Below are 19,967 nucleotides of genomic sequence, written 5' to 3' on the forward strand. Positions count from 1 at the left end.
AGGGTGAAACTACCTTATAGTCAAGCCTGGAGCTCTATTAAAATATATTGTCATATGAAAATAAAACAGTTCCAACTTGAGAACAAGCATTTGGATCCCTGGAACCTATATGGATATCCAGTAGATGGTTTTGAGGTTGAAACAGAGACACAGCTGGCACTAGGGACTCAGATGCCATCAACTCCATGTGTTTCATTTCTTGTGCAAGTTAGTTTTTGTTTTCATTTTTTTAAGAAGGAAAGATAGCATACATGCAAGAGAGAGTGAGTGGGGAGGGGCAGAGTGAGAGGGAGAGAGAGAATCTTAAGCAGGCTCCATGCCTGGTGGGGAGCTGACATGGGGCTCTATCTCACGACCCTGAGATCATGACCTGAGCTGAAATCAAGAGACAGAGGCTTAACCAACTGAGCCACCCAGGCACCCCCTGTGCATGTTAGTTTTATTATCTCTTGCTGCTGCTGAGATTTTTCTGTGTGGTGGAAAATATGTTTGCCAATAGCTCTTGAATTTTACATTTGACCCCTTCAGCCATCCAGACTGTCTAAACTCTATTTCTAAAAATCCCCAGAAAGGACTCTTGTTGGCCCAGCTTGGGACACATTGGGACCTGTTATTTATTGACATATGTCCTCATAAAAGATGTTAAAGTCCTTATCCCCAGTACTTGTGAATGTGACTTTATTTGGAAATAAGGTCTTTGCAGGTAATCAAGTTAAGATGAGGTCATCAGGATGGACCTAATCCAAAAGGACTAGTGTCCTTATACAAAGGGGAAATTTAGACACAGAGAAACATGGGCATACAGGGAGAGCACCATGTGAACATGAAAGCAGAGATGGAGTGATGTATCTACAAGCCAAGGAATGCAAAGATTGCCAGCAAACAGCTAAAAGAGAGACGCATGTCGCAGATTCTCCCTCACAGCCTCAGAAGGAACCAATCCTGCTGACACCTTGATCTTAAACTTTTAGCCCCCAGTACTATGAGACAATACATTTCTGTTGTTTAAGCCATCTGTTTTGTGATACTTTGTCACAGCTGCCCTAGCAAACTAACACAAAACCATTTAATGGTGGCTTGAGTGGGATTATGTAGCGCCATGGGGACTATGAAGGTGGGTGGAGATTGATTCTCAGAAATTGGTACTGGGAAGACAATCTGACAGATTTGTACTGTAGATCCCCCAAAGCACTTTATTATGATTTGGAACTCAATTGGGATCAACAAACTTGAAATTTTTGGCTGTGAAAATTTCCCATTGAATGGATTGTTTTGGCTAGGAATTGGGTAAATAATTAGAAATAACCTAAGAAGTAATTAGCAGGTAGTTTTATCTACTGGTTATCTATGCCTCAGCTTACTAGCCACCGTACTTGTCTGGAAGTAACATATCTGCTTTGCTTAGGGCAGGCAGATATCTGTAGCAAAATGGAATTTATGTGAGGGAAACAACGATGTTCAAGAGTGGCCGATGAAGGATGATGATATGCAAACTGGTGGATTCCTGTCTTGAAGTGGTAACTGCTCTGGTTCTGTAATGGTACAGGTTCTTTTGCAGTTACTTATTTATGATAGGTTTCCGTAAAGACCCAATCTTGTAACTACGGACGGCATGCATCTACCTTTCTCAACCTATTCTTCTTGGTAAGTACTAGCATTCACCAGGTTAGACTTGATTAAAAGTAATTTGCTTCAGAGCAAGTAGATTATCTTCCTATGCTTCTGTTTCCTACTCTGGGAATATGATACCTAAGATTCTGGACGAGGGATTGGGCAATCACAATCATCGGGTTAAAGCCAGCCCACCAGCTGTTTATGGAAACACAGTTTTATGGGATCCCAGCACATCCATTCATTTATTATTGTCCATGGCTGTTTTCATGCCACGGCAGCAGGGCTGAACAGTTGTGACAGAGACTATACAACCCACAAAGCCTAAAATATTTACTACCTGGCTTTTTATAGGACAAGTTTGCCAAATTGCTAATCTAGATGGCTTGTGTGAGGGGGAAAAATATATATGTATTTAAATTAAGTCTACCAGGGACAGATTTTTTTGTTTGTGGTGTAAAACATAATTCCCACATTACTAATGACCCAGACTCCACATTTTTGAACTGGCACACATGGTTTAAAATGCTTCATTGAACTCAGTTTTCCTTATTTACAGTTGCTTGTGATTAGTAGTTATTTTGCTTTTACAATTACTTTTTTCTATTGCAAATAACTAGTTACAGAACTGACAAATGAAATGGTTGTCCAAAGGCATCGTGTGTTTGGAATGTTTTTGACCTCATGTTTCTCGAAGCCAGGAGGGTTCCCATGTTTACCATCAGGGGCTTTATTTCCTTAGAGGAAATCACCCAGGGCACATAGGAGCAAGCTCAGTATATTCTTGTTGCTTAATTGATTAATTGATTGATTTGAAAGAACAGAAATAATGAAAAAGATATTTCTGTTTGGGAAATGAATTAAAACAAAGCATTTATAATGTGATTTTAGAAAATTACCTCATCTCTCTGGCTTCAGTTACTTTGTCCATAGAATGGAGGTAATAAAAGTACTCATCTCACAGGGTTTTGAGGATTAAATGAGATGGTCCATTTACAGTATTTGACAGGGCATCTGGGTGGCTCAGTCGGTTGGGTGTCTGCCCTTAGCTCAGTCATGATCCTGGGGTCCTGGGATTGAACCCCACGTCCTGCCCCTCACTCCCGGGGAGCCTGCTTCTCTCTCTCTCTGCCTGCCGCTCCCCTTGCTTGTGTTCTCTCTCTCTCTCTGTCAAATAAATAAATAAAATCTTAAAGAAAAAAATAAAGTGCTTGACAGAGAATTTTGCATATAATTAAGGGATAGGATATTTAACTCTTATTATTATTTTAAAGATTTTATTTATTTGAGAGAAAGAGTTTGATCACATAAGCAGGGGTGGGGGGAGGGGCACAGGCAGAGGGAGAAGCAGACTCCCAGCTGAGTAGGGAGTCTGACTCAGGGCTTGATTCCAGGACCCTGAGATCATCACCTGAGCCAGAGGCAGCCGCCTAACTGACTGATCCACCCAGGCGCCCCTCAGTCTCTTCAGCTTCATGTTCTAATTCCCCTGCCATATTATAGCTACACATAGCATTTTTAATTCATCCATTTTGTTTGTTGATTGCTTACTGTATTACTCTGGGTCTTGAACAGGAATAGAATCAATAGGACATGCATACACATGTATACATGTATATATATGTTTACTGTAAGACATGGGGTTACACAGTTATGGAGGCTTAGTCCCAAGAGCAGAGGTCAGCAAGCTGGAGATCCAGAAGCATTGATGGTGTCATCCCAGTTCATGTCTCAAGGCCTGAGAACCATGAGAGCTGATGGTGGAAGTTCAGTCAGAGCCCGAAGGCCGAAGACCCGATGTTTCAGCTTGAAGACAGGCAGGCAGAGAGAGCAAATTCCCTCTCACTCTGCCTTTTTGTTGGGTGATTGCCAGTGAATTGCCTTAGAGGCCAGGCAACTGGACAGATAGCTACAGGTCTGGTGAAGTCCTCAAGAGTGGTGACAAGGGTGGTGACAGAGAGCGAGTCAGTGAGTCTTGTGTTAATGTTTCATGAAGTTTTCATTCTTCCCTGAATGTGCCATGATTTTGTTGTTTCTGAGACCTGCACGTGCTACTTCTGTTTGGAATCCTCCTCCTTCTCTTCTCTGCTTGGAAAATTCCATGCATTCTTCCAGTGTAGAAGTGACTTTCTCTCAAAGACCTGTACTCATTTTCCCCATATAGGTTGCTCTTCCTTTGTGACCACATGGCACTTTGTAACTACTTCCATCCTGACACCTAACACACCGTAGGGAAAGTGTTTGTTTATGTCTGCCTCTTCTTGGAGACTGTGGTGTCCCAGGAGGCAGAGATTTCATCCTGTTCAACTTTGCTCCCATTCAATCAACATTTGTCAAATGAATGCTTTCCTGCTAGAATATGAGCAAATCAAGGGCCTTATTGTATCCCCAGTGCATATCACAGTATCTAGCAACAGTAGAGTCCCAACAAATATTGAATATGTTCCACTGTCATTTTTTTAAAGAAAAAAAGCCAAGACTCACTGACAGCAATTATTTCCAACTGTCCATAGTTGTCAAATACTGGAGAGCGTGAGCAACCCAGTTAATGTTTGCAATAAAATATGGATCCTATCTGCACTTTTCTGTCTACAAATGTTTAAACCATACCAGCTGACTAAAATAAGGCAAATGGAAAGTTAAACCGAAGTGAACATTTACAGTTAAACTTTAGGGGAGACTTGGAGGGATTTAGATTCAAAGGTTGGGTTGGTTTGCAGTGGAAATATGCTTGGAATTTACTGCAGCTGCTGAAAGGGGAATAGCCTGGAGGTGGGCACATTGCAGAGCCACAGCTGTTTTGAGGAGCAAGGAAACCGAGGTCACTCTTAGTGGTCAGATTCTCCTTATCAGGGGGCACTTTTTTTTAAAGTTTGTATGGCCATATCCTAACTAATTCCTTTCAGAGAAAGCTCACCAAGAATATTTACGTATGGCTTATATCAGAGTTCTCAATCTTGCTTGTGCATTAGAATCACTTGGGGAGCTTTTCCCCCCCAGGCCAAGAAGCCCAGGCCGTACCTTCAGAGTTTCTGATTCAGCAAACGTGTTTCTAACACTTCACAGGTGATTCTGATGCATGGCCAAAGTGGAGGGCCGCTGAAACTGAGTCAAGTTCCAAGGAGGGATTTGATTGTGAAGTATTTCTTCTCCTACATCCAACATTAACTGAAATCTTTTGTACTTATGAAATCACTTTAAATTGCAAGTTTAAAAAAAAAATTGCAAGTTAGAAAAGAGTCCGGCTCTTTTGAGGGAAGGTCCCTATTATGTTGTGATTCATCCATTAGAAAGAAACATTTTCTGTTCTGGAGTACTGGATGGGTCAAGCATGTTCATTTGTGTGGACAGTTCCCTGAGCTTCCATTCTTCAACTTCCTAAGCTGTGAGTGGATGATGGCTCTAGACTGAGGTCCGTGCTGGAGAGCAACGCGGCTACTGAGGTAGAGAGGCAAAACACGGTGTGTGACACTCAGAGACGGAAAAAATCGTGCCCGATTTCTACATAATATGGGAAATATTAAAATTTCAGATTAAATCATTTTATCACTTACTTTAATCTTTTTTTTTTAAACCTCAGGAAGTACTCTTAATGTTATCATGGGATACGAGATCATTTTTAGATTCTGTGTCAACACATAATAGATTAAAAACGTTATACCACTGAGTGCAACTTTCTTTTATATCCTTTTAATGTAAACGTATCCAGCTTATATTTTATTATTTTACCTTAAAATTAATCTTATTTTCTACATATGATTTTGCTCTTTAAAAATAGTGGTGTCCTTTTCTATCTTGTACCTTTTCCTCCTTTTGTCTTTCATAAGGACACTTTATAGCAGGTCCTTTTCCTTTTATCACTATGAATTTAAGGAAGAACCACACTCTTTTCCAAATACCAAAAAAAAAAAACAAAAAACCCAGAAGACTGAGGTTTGCATCCACACTCTTCCATCCACACTGACTTTACTCAGCCTCTTTTTTTTTAATTTTGCATTTTTCTTTACTTAGAAGAGTAAATAGCAAATAAAAAACCCCATCATGACCAGTAAAGCAGAGACTGCAGAAGAAAGGAAAAGCTTTCTATTTTAGTACCTTCCATGGCACGTCCCCCTCCCCCCCGTTTTTTAAACAGGGGCTTCACATTTTCATTTTGCACTGGGCCCTAAAATTATGTTGCCAACCCTGTTGTCATTTCATAGACAAAGAGAAGCTCTGAGAGCCTAGGTGACTCTCCATGCGCACTCAGCTGGGATTCAAACCCCAGCTACTCTAACTCCAGAGCCCAGGCTCTTAAACACCCAACCAGCCTCTCCCAAAACACAAGCTGAATGGGACTTTGATGAGTGGAGAAGGGTGTTCTCCTGCCCGTGCCATTCTCTTTGCCTCCTTCTAGCCCACCTTCTCTCTCAAGCGTCCTTCCTGGCCTCCCTGCCTCCGGACTTTCCTCTGCATATAAAGATTGCCTGACTGAGCTGCTGGTTTCATTATTTCATCCCTCTGCTCCTGGACCTTTTTTTTTTTTTAATGTTTTTTTTTTATTATATTATGTTAGTCACCATACAGTACATCCCTGGTTTCTGATGTAAAGTTCGATGATTCATTCTGGTTTCATTATTTCATCCCTCTGCTCCTGGACCTTTTTTTTTTTTTAATGTTTTTTTTTTATTATATTATGTTAGTCACCATACAGTACATCCCTGGTTTTTGTTTCTCAGAGTCCATAGTCTCTCATGCTTCATTCCCCCTTCTGATTACCCCCCCTTTCTTTATCCCTTTTTTCCCCTACCAATCATCCTAGTGCTTATGTTTTACTCAACCTCTTTGAGGTTCCATTTCCACACCATTAACATCCTTATTGATGGTGATTATAAGGGTTCCCTAAGGCTGTGGAAAGGAAGAAAAATTCAGATGCCCCACATACATAATGCTTGTGCATATTAGTCCCTGATATCTGTGAATGTCTTTCCTTCTTTCTTCTGCAAGAAGAAATCCTTAGAAATATAGTTCCATCCAGAGCCTCTGGGTACTTGGTCTGGTGCCTGTGTTCTTGAAACCATTGCCATTTGCAAATTTTAAAACTTTCAAAATATGCCCGAGGGTTGTCTCTCTCTTTTTTTTTAAAGATTTTATTTATTTATGTGACAGAGAGACAGCCAGTGAGAGAGGGAACACAGCAGGGGAGTGGGAGAGGAAGAAGCAGCCTCCCAGCAGAGGAGCCCGGACACTGGGATCACGCCCTGAGCCCAAGGCAGACACTTAAGGACTGCGCTACCCAGGCACCCCCTGAGGGTTGTCTCTTAAAGATATAATAGGAAGTATGATCTTTTATAAAAGATCAAACTAATCATGGCTCAATCATTCCTCTGTCTTCAATTTAAAGAAACTACCTTAGAAACAGGATGTAGCCTGTTTTCAGTAAAAGGGAAGCCATTTTATAAACCTTATCAGTGCACTCCCCTTTATTCCCAAATACACTCAAACGTAGCTTTACAAACTAGCTTTCCTATGTAGTCAATGGCACCATCATCATACATGTAACTATAATCACTGGGATCACTTTTGTCTTTGTTTTTTGCATTTAGCACCTACCGATCACCATGTACCAAATAGTCTTTGATTTCTTTATCAACGACTCAGTGTTATCCCTTATGTGAAGCCTCACTGTGCCTACCTTATTTTGATGGCTCTTCTAATTCATCTGACACCATGCTGCTGGATTATCTTTTCCTTTATTCCAACTCAGTGTGATTTGCTGGATCTGGGCCAAACTTCCTGCCTGCCATAAAGCTCTCTAAAACCTTTTCATCTCTTCTGCTTTATCTCCCGCTACTACCTGTTACTCTGCAATATGTACCTTCTACTCCCCTGGCATGCCAGCCTGGTCAGTATCTCCCAGCCACAAAGAGATGCCTAAAGCTACAATTTCAGCCGTGCTGGCCACATGTGGAATCCAGGCTTTTCCTCATCTGTCTCTACACATTTTAGGGTCACATGAAGCCTTAGAACCCATGAAATTCCAACTCTTAGGAAGGTGTTTCTTTTCCACCATAAGAAGCCACAAGGATTTTTCTTACTAACTTGATGAATGTCTGTTGTCTTTTCTTCTCATTCAGGCAACTATGTTGTATTTACTGTCTGTCTTGTTTCAAGAGGTTGTAAGGCAACATTTCTGTGAACCTCTTCCCACAGCAATGAGCCTATAGGCCAATTAAAAGCAGAAAACAGGGGCGCCTGGGTGGCACAGCGGTTAAGCATCTGCCTTCAGCTCAGGGCGTGATCCCGGCGTTATGGGATCGAACCCCACATCAGGCTCCTCCGCTATGAGCCTGCTTCTTTCCTCTCCCACTCCCCCTGCTTGTGTTCCTTCTCTCACTGGCTGTCTCTATCTCTGTCAAATAAATAAAATCTAAAAAAAAAAAAAGATTTAAAAGCAGAAAACATGTTATTTTTTGAGACAGAAGACCAAAGTTTGGGTCTCAGCTCTGCAGCTTACTAGCTGTGACTCTAGGTAAATTACTGTAACTTTTTCCCCTTGGTTAGTTGATTTTGATTTTTAATCTCTAAAATGAGGAAACTAATATTGATCCTATTCAAACTGGCACACAGGATTATTATGTATGATAAATGAAACTTGTTTACTGAAAATGCTTTGTAAATGGTAATAGCCACACAGACTTGAAATATCTTACTTTTTATTTCTTTGCATCTACCAAAGTGCTAGCACAGTGATAACCACTGAGTGAGGCTTACTATAAACTCAAAAAAATTGGATTAAATTAATATTGTATCTTTGATACAGTAACAAACACACATGTAATTATAGCATACTCAGTATTAGGATTTATTTTATTGGAAGGATACAAAGGAGTGAATAGTAGACACCATTAAAAATTCACGGAAGCATTTATAACAGTATGGTATACTCCCATTGGTCTGTGTTGTGAAGTAGGCATTCAGGTTCCTACCGTTCTAACATAGTAGTTCCCAGGGTAGTGGGAAATCTGAATTTCTCTGTGCAACAATTGGAGGAGCAAAGGTATAAATGGATTCATCTTTACTCTGATGATTTAGTAACTTTCATGACCCTTTCCTCTGCATAATACAATTCTTTGCATAAACATGAATGGCAAACCAATAAAATTTGTGATGTTTGCTACTAGTACGTACAGAGAGTCAGAGTCGGATTAAATCCTGGGTAGAATTCTCAATGGAATCCCAGCCTTTGATCATGCCACCAACATGTTAATTTTTAAAATGTGACAAGATGATTAGAGTGTGCTAAGATCTTAGTACCAGGCACAATACAGAGTTAAAAGCTGTCCTGAAGTCTGCTATTTAGGCAGAATACTGTCCTCTGAGGCACTAACTGACGAAGAAGTAGAACGTTAAATAAAGAAGCTGAAAGTCAAATCAAGAAGAAAAAAGGATATTTGGAATGCCGTCAAACATCCTGTGGACTTTATTAGACACCAGGTCTTGACCCAAATTAGGAACTAGTGAATATTTAAGGCCTAGATTTAATAGAGGTCCTATTTATAACTCCAAGTAGTTTTACAATTATTCCCCCACATATTTAATGTTAAATACAAATGAACAGTGATTTCCAAAATTCCATTAGTGTGTCTGAGTTAAAGAGTTTGGGTTTTTTTGGTTTTGTTTTGTTTTTACTAAATAGGCATTCTGGGAAAGTAGTGAATCAACATAGACAATTGTTATATCTAAAATGGGGGGACCAAAATGGTGCTATAAAACTGCCAATGACAGCATACTATAAAATACAATCAGAGCTGACTTTCAGCACAATTTCAAAGTAGAATCTGTGTGCTTTCTTCTCGTTGATTCAACCTTCCCGAGGCTTCAGGTGTCCTTTGCTCCGCAGTGATTGTCCACTGTAGCACTTCTCCATCTCCTTGCCCAATAGTCAAACACACTTGCCCAGTGTCTCCATTTCCCTGTGGATCTACTTACTGAGTGACCAGTTACCAATTTTGAGACTGTACCATGGACTATTGAATTAGTGTATTACTACCCCTCTTCCTCCTTGTATCTCATTTGCTTTTCAGTAGAATCTTTTTATCGTATGGTAAAAATAAAATAATAATAGCTAATTTAATGGCATTTACTGCATGCAAGCATTATTCTAAACACTTTACACATACTGGTGCATTTAATGCTTATACCAACTCTATGAGTTATATACTATCATTATATCTACTTTATAAATGAACTGAAGCTTAGAGATGCCAAGTAGGTCATAAACTGAAAAGTGGTTTTGAAACCAGACTGTTTAACTCCTCACAATCCTTGCTCTGAACCACCAAACTATCCTCCCTAAGCATGGGGGTGGGGAGATATTCAGAGAATTATGGGAGACACCTGTGCCCTGGAAGCAGAAATCCCTTTTAAATTCTGTCTCTGCCCCTTTCTGGGTGTGTGACTCTCTGAAATTAATTTTCTAAGACGTAGAGGAGTGACAATAGTAGTTACATCAAAAGTTTATCGTAGAATTAAATTAATTAATGCATATAGACACCTACCACCAAAGTATAAAGCATTCTTCAGTGTCTGAATGTACAACTGGTTGGAAATGGGGATGATAATTTTGTGCAAAGGGATTTTGCTTAACCACTCAGCTGCCCTTCCCAGCCGGTATACAGAGCAGGCACATGTGGAATGCTTGTAACAGCAGCAGCAGATGGGTTAGCCCAGTGCCCATCAGTCAGAACTGGGAAAAGGTCCGGTGATATGAATCCTAGAGGCAGAGATGCCAGTTACCATACCTACTAACCAGAGGTTACCTGAGTTACACTGTCACGAGACCCTCATGCTGACATGCATTTGTTGGTAGCCAACTTTTAGAAGGTGGTCATAAAGTTACCAAGCAGAGGTCTATAAAATGGGGCTGTATTCTAAGTCCCAGCATATATAACATACTTACTCTCATGAAACTATGCAATTTATACTTTACATAAAATATGGAAATCACTGCAAATGTTTACACTGTCTTTACATTTGACATATCAGGTAGAAAGTAAATTATAATTTTTTATACTTTCTTTGTATGTTCTTCAAAAATAATTTGAGATTTGTTTCACCTTTGTGTGGATAATTCTTTTTTAACTTTATACGCTTAAAGCAAAATTTGCTAAGCAGCTCCGTTCATCTTTGTCTTCTGATTTTGTAGACATCAGGAAAGATGTTACATGTGACAGACTGTTGCATGCAAAGAACCATGTGAAGAAATCCACAGTAGCCAATGATGTCATGAAGACTGCATTCAGAGAAAACAGTTACTTGCCTAGTAGTGATTGTTGAACTAGTAAGACTTAAATGTTTGTCTTTCAAAACCAAACTCCAATAGGATCAAATGAGTCTTGTTATTTTAAAGATTATTTGGAAAGAGTTAGCACTGAGAACATTTTGCACCTGATACATGTCATTAATAGTTTACATTAGCTTCCCATACAAGGGAAGATACTATCCTACTTTATAAATAGGTCTTGTGGGAAAACTGCTTCTTCCTTGAGGTTAAACAATCTGATATACATTTTTAATGTAGGGATAGTGTAAGGCAATGTGAAAACTAACCCATGTTAGATTGTAACAATGCCAAACCCCCAAAATAACAAAGACTTCATCATTCATGGTGTTTTAAAGACTCATTAAATTTGGTCTCCATAGTTTATGGAATACATAAAGCTAGAAAATACACTGAAAAGATTAAATGATTTTTCTCAAGAGTTAAAAAGCAGACATTAGCTAAGTGGGATAAAATGTCACATGGGGAGAATGTTTAGGTATAAATAAATTCTAATGAAGTTAAACATATGAAAATTATAAGAAGCAGGTGACAATGATTACCAGCTCTTTTCCTAATTCAGTAAGGATGGAAAAGGAAGTGGTTTGAAATTGCAGTAGAAGAGATTTGGGTTAGATATCAAAAAGAACTTCCTCACTGCTAGTACTGCCGATCACTGAATAAAGGATATATCACAAACTTAAAGAGCTCCTTGGAGACATTGAAGAATGGGATATAAACTTTTTCCCAAGGGATGGTTTAAAAGCAGTCTCACCCAATCACAGTGACACTGATAAGACTGTATTTTTAAGTCCTTTTTAGCTTCATCAGTGAAAGTTGGTCTTTGTGTGTATGTGTGTGTACGCATTCATTGTTTCATTGTTTAAAGGTGAATAGATACAACTCATGATCACAAAATGAAGTGATGGATTCTACAGCACAGGGGCAAAGCTAGGTGGCATGGTACAACACAGATACCTTGTGAAGGCGCAGAGTGATGAAAGAAAGTCAGAAACCCTCAGTTTATGGAAACTAAGTACTGACTTTGAAGTTATTTTAAATGAAGCAGTGTATTGATAGAACCATCTGTTTCTATGAAAATCAGAAAAAAATTTCCATATAAATCTCCCCTCTTTGCCCTGCCTTGAAAATATCACTTTAAAAACTGCAAATTTGTAAATAAAATAGACAAGCAGAATAAATCTCAAAATAGAACGCCAGAGTGCCAAATATATCAGCTAGAACTCAGCTCTTCCACTTCCCTTGCATCCAGATACGGAAATGAGGGCTTAAGAAAGCTCAGCGGATTATTCATGTTCGCTGGCTGATGGTAAGCCAGGGATAGACCCCCGGTGAGTACCGTGGCACACTGCCCAGATGGACCCCCCCCACCCCACCCTTACCCTACGGTCTCATTCTGTCTTTTGGCTGGTGGAAGTGTTGGTTGCTGAGACCAACAGCCAGTTTCTTCCCCAGGAATCCCTCTTCATCTGGGCATTGTCCCCTGCCAAAGGCAGCTGCCTTGTCCAAGTCTATGACTCCTCCCTAGGGACAGCATACATTCAGTGACTGACTGATGCCAGAGGTAATTCAAAGGACCAAACTTTCTGCCTCAATTCAGGAGGCAGGGCCGTTCCAGCTGAAGTGCTCCCCCAAAGATCAGCTAAAGCTTTTGTTTCAACTGCCAATCACAGTTCAAATTCTCTAGTTCTGTTCCTTCTACTTTACTTAGGAAAGACTAACGAAGCTTCCCAGAATGGCTGTGTCTCTTTCTGTGTTATCACTACTGTGGAAGGAGGTAGGAGAGGGAAGCCATTTGTCAAAGGGTTAAATTTGGAAGTGAAATAGGAGAATCGATAGGGAAGGCAAAAAGTGGAAGTGAAATCAAACTACTTCCCTTTTCCTTCACCATTAGCTCTATTTCTACCCAGGGACTGAGAGGAGCAGATGGACCCAAACTTCTTCTGATTGGAAGGTGGTCTTTTGTCTTCAGTGTCTCCCATATGTTGCCTTATCTCCTAACTCAGTTCCTTTTCTCTACCCATCCTTCAAATTTGTGTAAACTATTGGGTAATGTGAGTATATTCCATAGTTATCTTTGAATTGTCAAACGAGGAGTTGAACTTCCTAGCCCTGAGATGATGGTGAACTCAATTTTTGTTCTGATCTACTCCTACGTTTGACAAGATCCTTCAAATATATCTTCTGTACTCACAGCCAGTGGCCAGTGATACCCAGTGTGCCTTCATGCTGTCTGCGATATGATAGCAGCTATGCTAGTGCCTAGGGAGGTAGCCATTAGCCACATGTAGCCATTTAAATAGAATTACAATTAGATTTGTTAATTACAGTAATAAGATGAAATTAAACTTAAAAAATCAGTTTCTCAGTTGCGCTAGCTACACTTCCAGGGCTCAATAGCTACATGTGGCTTGTGTGGCTGGTGTCTACCATATTGGCCAGTTTAGATAAAGACCACTTCTTTCACTGGGGAAAGTTCTATTGGACAATGCTGTTAAGTCCAAAGTCTTCCGAGTATGGTTCTGACTATATTTTGCCTTATGAGGATAGAACTGATTGAAGGTGATGCATTTGGAGCGAAGGTCTAGTTTGCGCCAGGTTTTAGGCCTCATCAACTTCCTAAATAATTCAGCTTCCGTGATCAGTTAGAAAGTTTGGAGTCTTTTACTGTGTCCACATCACACTGCATTCGAAATGACCTCTGTCCTTCTCTTTCCATTTCCATTGCTACCCTTCTTAATAGTCATGATGCTCATGACAGCTGCAAGAAAATTGAGTGTTTTCTATGTGCCAGATGCTATGTACTTCTTATATATCATATCACTTAATTCTTATGACAATTCCATGAGGTGGATTGTCATCCCATTTTACAGATGAGAAAACTGAGTTTTACAATAATCAAGTGTCTTGTCCAAAGACAAACAGCTGGTACGTATGGCAAAGCCAGGATTTAAATCATCTGTCTGCTCCCAGAGCTCATCAACTGTAGGATTACACTGCCTTCATTATCATAGACTTAGATAGCAGGAAAGCATCTGGCTGTTTACCTGTCCTTATTTTCTTTCCCTTACAGCTCAGACCAGGTACTGCTGTCCGACTAATTTTTCGTAAGCCCCACTTTCCTCCTCAAAGTCTCAAAAATCTTAAAGTCTCTTTGTTCTCCATCTACTCTTAGGCCTGGTCCTTTTAAAAAAATAAATTTTACTGATTTTATTTTGTAATTATTTATAATTCTTTCAAAATGTGTTAAGTTAATGACTTTTACTTCTCAGGATTTTCTGATAAAAACATTCATTTTATGATTATTCTTGTATACGTTTGATGGTGGCCAGGCTTTAAGAGTCCTTTATGATTTCTGCATACAACTAACTTGAACTTATTGTCTATCTTTCTTTAGTGAGCATCTTCTCTTCTAATGAGAATAGTCTCCTTGTATTTCAGGAACACAATTATTCTCAAAGTACAGTCTGGGCCCCACAATTTGCCACTTTTAATCACATATTGCCTTGAATTGCTTACTGACTGACATTCTGTATTTATTAATGGGCTTAATACACACTCACTAGTTGACTGAAATCATACTAAAATTTATTTATTTTTATTTTTTAAAAGATTTTATTTATTTATTTATTTGAGAGAGAGTTTGAGAAAGAGGAGGGCATGAGTGGGAAGACGGGCAAAGGGGGAGGTGAAGGGACAAGTAGACTCCATACTGAGTGTGCAGCCTGATGTGGGGCTTGATCCCAGGACCCAGAGATCATGACCTGAGCCAAAACCAAGAGTCGGAAGCTTAACCGACTGAGCTACCTAGGTGCCCCTATAATACATTTAAATTATGCTTCTAAATTCCACTAACAAGAAAAAAGGCTAGAGATATTTTCTAGGAAATGCAAAGTGACTGGTACTGTCTTAAATGAATATTAAACATTTTGTTATCAAATTTCTAAGTATATCTGTTGAGAAAAATTGTTGTGAAATAACCCATATGCACCATGATATGAACTTCCTTTAGCATTCAACCAATCAGGAAACATTTACAGTTGTAAATGAAAGTGTCCAATTGATGGCAAATAATACCTTCCACATGGTATAAGCCTTGGAAAAAATTACAACAAAATGAGTTGGAATGCATCTGAACTTTGGCTTCTCCATGAAGTTTTGGAAAGTGTGTTAATTCCTCAAGAATGCCAGCCTAAAATATAATTAATGGAAGTGTGGCTTTACATGTGGGTGGGGAAGGGGGAGAAAATGCAAGAGGGTAAATGCTGAATTGCCTTTCAGAAAGAAGATAGTCTATTGGAAGAACACTGACTTGGATTTGGAGTAAAATAATTTTGGGATTTGAGTCCATTCTTTGCTACTTACTGTGTGTCCTTGCAAGTCTCTTATCTAACTCTTTGACCTTCATTCTTCTCTGTAAAATGTGGGTCATGATGACTGTGGAAGACAAATTAATGACCAACCCCCTACCCCTTGCCAAGATGTCCATGTCCTAATCCCTGGAACCTGTATATATGTTACCTTACATGATAAAAAGGGCTTTGCAGATGTGATTAAAGATATGCCCCTTGAGATGGGGAGATTATCCTGGGTTATTCAAGTGGCTTCAATCTAATCACACACACCTTTAATGCAGAAAACTTTTCCTGGATGAAATCAGAAAAATGACAGATGAGGCAGGAGGAAATATGAGAGGGACACACCCTAATGTTGCTGGCTATGAGGAGGGGAAAGGCATGAGCCAAGGAATGGGGCAGCCTATAGAAGCTAGAATGGCTCTCAGATGACAGCCAGCAAGGAAATGGGGACCTTAGTCTTGCAACTGCAAGGAACGAAATTCTGCCAACAACCTGCATAAGCAAGGAAACCGAGTCTTCCCCAGAGCCTCCAGAAAGAAACACAGCCCTGCTGACTGACGTGTTGCTTCAGCCTGATGAAGCCCTTTTGGGATTTCTGCCCCACAGGACTGTAAGATAATACATTTGTGTTGTTTCATTCACTAAATTTGTGGCAATTTGTTATGCAACCTTAGAAAGGTAATACGACAATACTATTCCAGCTACGTCACAGGAGTGTTGTGCGATCACGTGTATAAAAATGCATCGTACATTGTAAGGCAGCATCCACAGGCTCACTATCTTCAGTGATGTTTTCAGCATCTTCAGGCTCTATCCTGCTTTTGGATTGCAAAGTTTAGAAATGCTAGCCAAGTTTAGCTAGCATTTACTGAGCATCTACTATGTGCAAGATAATCAACATGGGTGATATAATTTCCCTGGTACCATGACCCTATGAGATAGAAAGCATCACACCATTTTATATATGTGGGGCCTGACCGGAAATGGACCCTGCTGGATTTTATAAGATTTACATTTCTCTTTTTTATTTTTTTTAAAGTTAAAAGCTTTTTTATTCTGGTATAATTGGCATAGAGCCTTACATTAGTTTCAGGTAAGATTTATATTTCTAAGGGTTTATCTGCTCTCAGGAAAAAGTCAAGGTGGGAAAAGTTTAGAAATACAGTTCCAGTGGCAAAGTAGGAGGAGAAAATGATTGTAAGTTCTTTGCTCTTTTTTGACCACTAAAGAAAAAAATTAAAATGGAAGTTATCAGAAAGCAAGAGTTGCAGCACTTGAAAGTGATTACATATGAGCTCTTTTCCAGAGCGGCATTCCTGAGAACATGCACAGTTTACCTTTGGATCTCGGCTTGGAAGATCCCTCCTGCTGGACTGTGGGCTGTGATCAGACACAGGTCCCAGGGAGCTGCCTGTCATATGCACACTCTGTGTGATGAGAGAAATTAAAGAAGAATGCTCAGTTTGAAAATGAGGCTTGAGGTATAATGCTTTGAGTCCTGAAATCCCAAACATATCTCCATGGAAGAAAATGTCCTTTGAAAAGTAATTGAAGATGTTCAGCCCCACGCTTGGAGATATTCTTACAAACTGTTGCAGACTTCAGTGATGTTCTTTTATGCAGTCAGAAAAAAAAAAACAACACTTTGTGTTTGATAGAGAGAGAATGCTGGAAATGGCAGGTCATAGGAAGGTAAGCAAATATCCTGGGTTACTTAATGAGTTGGGTGCTATTTTCCACATTTAAAGGATGATGTCAGTGGGCATGTGCTCTGAATTTTTTAGTAATTATTTGAGTCTCCACATTCTTGTTCCTCAATTCTCTTTCTGATACAATGTGTTTGTGTTAAGTTTGGGGATGTAGATTGTGGCCTTGGAAAAAAAATTGCTGGACAAAGTTAAAGAAAACACACCCATCCACTCATGACCTTAGTTCCAGGGCTGGCCCGAGTGAAAGCTGTGAAGTAGGCAGATTTCCTTTTTCCTACGACTTTGCACTTCCCTATTCTTGGCTCTTTCTGCCATCTCAAAATCTTCTACTCTCAGTCCCCAAAATAGTCTACGTTACCCTCCCCCTTTACAATATTTATTATAGACTAAATATTAAATAAAATAAATATAAAATACTAAAACTGTTTTACCGTGTATTATTGACATACCTAAGGGTAGTTGCATTTTTAAAATTTTTTTAAAAAGATTTTATTTATTTATTTTTGCGAGGGAGTGAGAGAGAGAGAGAGAGAGAGAAGAGAGGGAGGGAGCGAAAGTGCGTGAGCGGGAACACAAGCGAGGGGCAGAGGCAGAAGAAGAAGCAGACTCCCCGCTGAGCAGGGAGCCAGATGTGGGACTTGATCTCCAGACCCTGGGATCATGACCTGAGCCGAAGGCAGTTGCTTAATCAACTGAACCACCCAGGGACCCGGGTAGTGGCATTTTAATGGAGACCTTGGGGGGTGTGGTTATTTCAAAGGTAGGGATTTTTAATGGTAACGCTGCAGAATTTATGGGTAACGATGCCTTCTTGGAGCTTCTCAAAACAACATCAGTTAGTAACCAGTTGCCTATTTCACCTCAATATTGTTCCCTTTCCAGCCCCATCGCCGACTGTAGGGGTGATCAAGCTTCCTAGGCACTAGTTGCTAGTTGTTTGTTAGAATCCACCAATACTTGGGATATTCTAGCTATAATTAACATCTTATTAGGGCTCTGAGTAATAAGAACAGACATGATATAACTCACATTCATTAAACATTTAAATCCATATTCATAATTAGCCCCACAAAGCTTACACCAAATTAAGAAATATGGCAGAAATGTTATATGCTTGATGCTATTTCCTGCAGAGGGTGGGTTATCTGACACTGGTTATAAGGCTGATGTTAATGGTAGTGTTCAGTATACATTTGTTGAATGAACCGTATCTTAAACAAGTGGGCTTTGTATGCTGCAATAGCACACACAGGAGAATCAGAGAAATGGTACTAATTGCTTATATCAATGACCGATAGTGATTGATGGAAGCCTATAAGATGTGATTTTCTTTTTCAACTCTGGACTGGAAGAAAATGTTTTCCATAAGGGTAGAGGAGTTTGGAATGTTCTCTCTCACAGCTTGCTTCGGCCATCAGTTCCGGCTAACTACTCTCTCATAGGTCTGAGTTACATTTGGATTCTAAATGTTCATATGCTATTTTGAAAGATCTCTGACTCCTATATCCCAGGGAAGGCTGGAGAAGAAAGACTGGTTTGCCAGGGGCATCCTTTCTGTGCTGGGCGAATCTACAATTGCCTGCTTCTCCTGTGAAAGGAATTAATCACTTATTTCTATTGATGAGATAGAAATTTAGGATCTTGTTTTGGGTCTACTACTATTTAAATGACCATGCCAATCCAATGTCAATGCAATAGAAATATAATAAATAAGTTATAGAAACAGATATTTGGATTTTTTGGCTAGGGCACATTAAGAGTATCAAAATCATGACATCTACACCATGCACTGGTCAAAACCATCAATCTCATGGTCACTGTGGACTCCTCACATACAATTCATCACTTACATCTTATCCAGTTTACCTCCCACATATTCCTTGTGTATGGCCCTCTCTCTAGCCCCACTGCTATTTGTCCAGTTGGAGCTCTCATCATTTTTACTTTTTCTTGTACTTTGACATAATTCAGACTTAAAGAAAAAATGCAAAAAATAGTAAAAGAACTCCCACATACCCTTCACCCACATTCCCCAAATGTTAATGTTTTATGATATTTTTTCCTTCCTTTCTATGTATTTTTTTTTCTGCACTGTTTGAAAGCAGACATGAGGCATCTTTACCCCCAATACCTCATGGTATATTTTCTAAAGACAAGGGCTTTTTTTAAAAAAATTTTAAATTACAGAACCACAGTCCAAGAATCAAAATCGGACATTAACATGGATATAATACTGTTATCTGATTTAATACCTAATTCAGATTTCATGAGTTTGTCCTATAATATGCTCACAGCAGAAGAAAATCCTGTATCACATACAGCATACAGTTGTCCTGTCTTTCTAGCCAACTTTCACTGGGACAATTCCTCAGTCTTTCCTTGTCTTTCATGACATTAACATTTTTGACATGGACAGGCCTATTATTTTGTAGACTGTCCCTCAATTCGGGCTTGTCTGCAGATTCTTCACGATCAGATTCAGGTATGCGTCTCCGGCAGGCATACAGGGATGTGATGTGTGCTCGTCGCAGTGAATCGTGTAGGGAGGCACGTGCTGTCAGTCGGCCCCGTTAGCAGTGATATCAACTTGATTACCTTGTCAAGGTGGAGTCTGCTGGTTTCTCTACTGTGAAATTATGATTTTTTCCCCTTTGTCATTAACAAGTATCTCATGGGGAGGCCCTCATCGTTTTTCGCCAGGATTATCACCATTGTAAGTCGGGGCTGGATATCTTCCGTTAACCCTGCCGCATTCCTAGCTTGCCCTTCTCCATCCTGCTTTACGGCCTACAAAATTGACCATTGTGGTCCATGCCATCCTGGTCCTCTGGTTTCTGGCTGGGTTTGCTCAATGGGGAATCCTGCAGAAGATCTGAGAAGGTCAGAGAGTGAGGTCCAGGGACATGTCCCCATGGTTTCCTCCCCTGTGACAGGTGCTGTTCCTCAATTGAAGGTCAGGGCATCTCT

The sequence above is a fragment of the Ailuropoda melanoleuca genome, chromosome 15 (assembly GCF_002007445.2).
Source record: "Ailuropoda melanoleuca isolate Jingjing chromosome 15, ASM200744v2, whole genome shotgun sequence".
Lineage (NCBI taxonomy): Eukaryota > Metazoa > Chordata > Mammalia > Carnivora > Ursidae > Ailuropoda > Ailuropoda melanoleuca.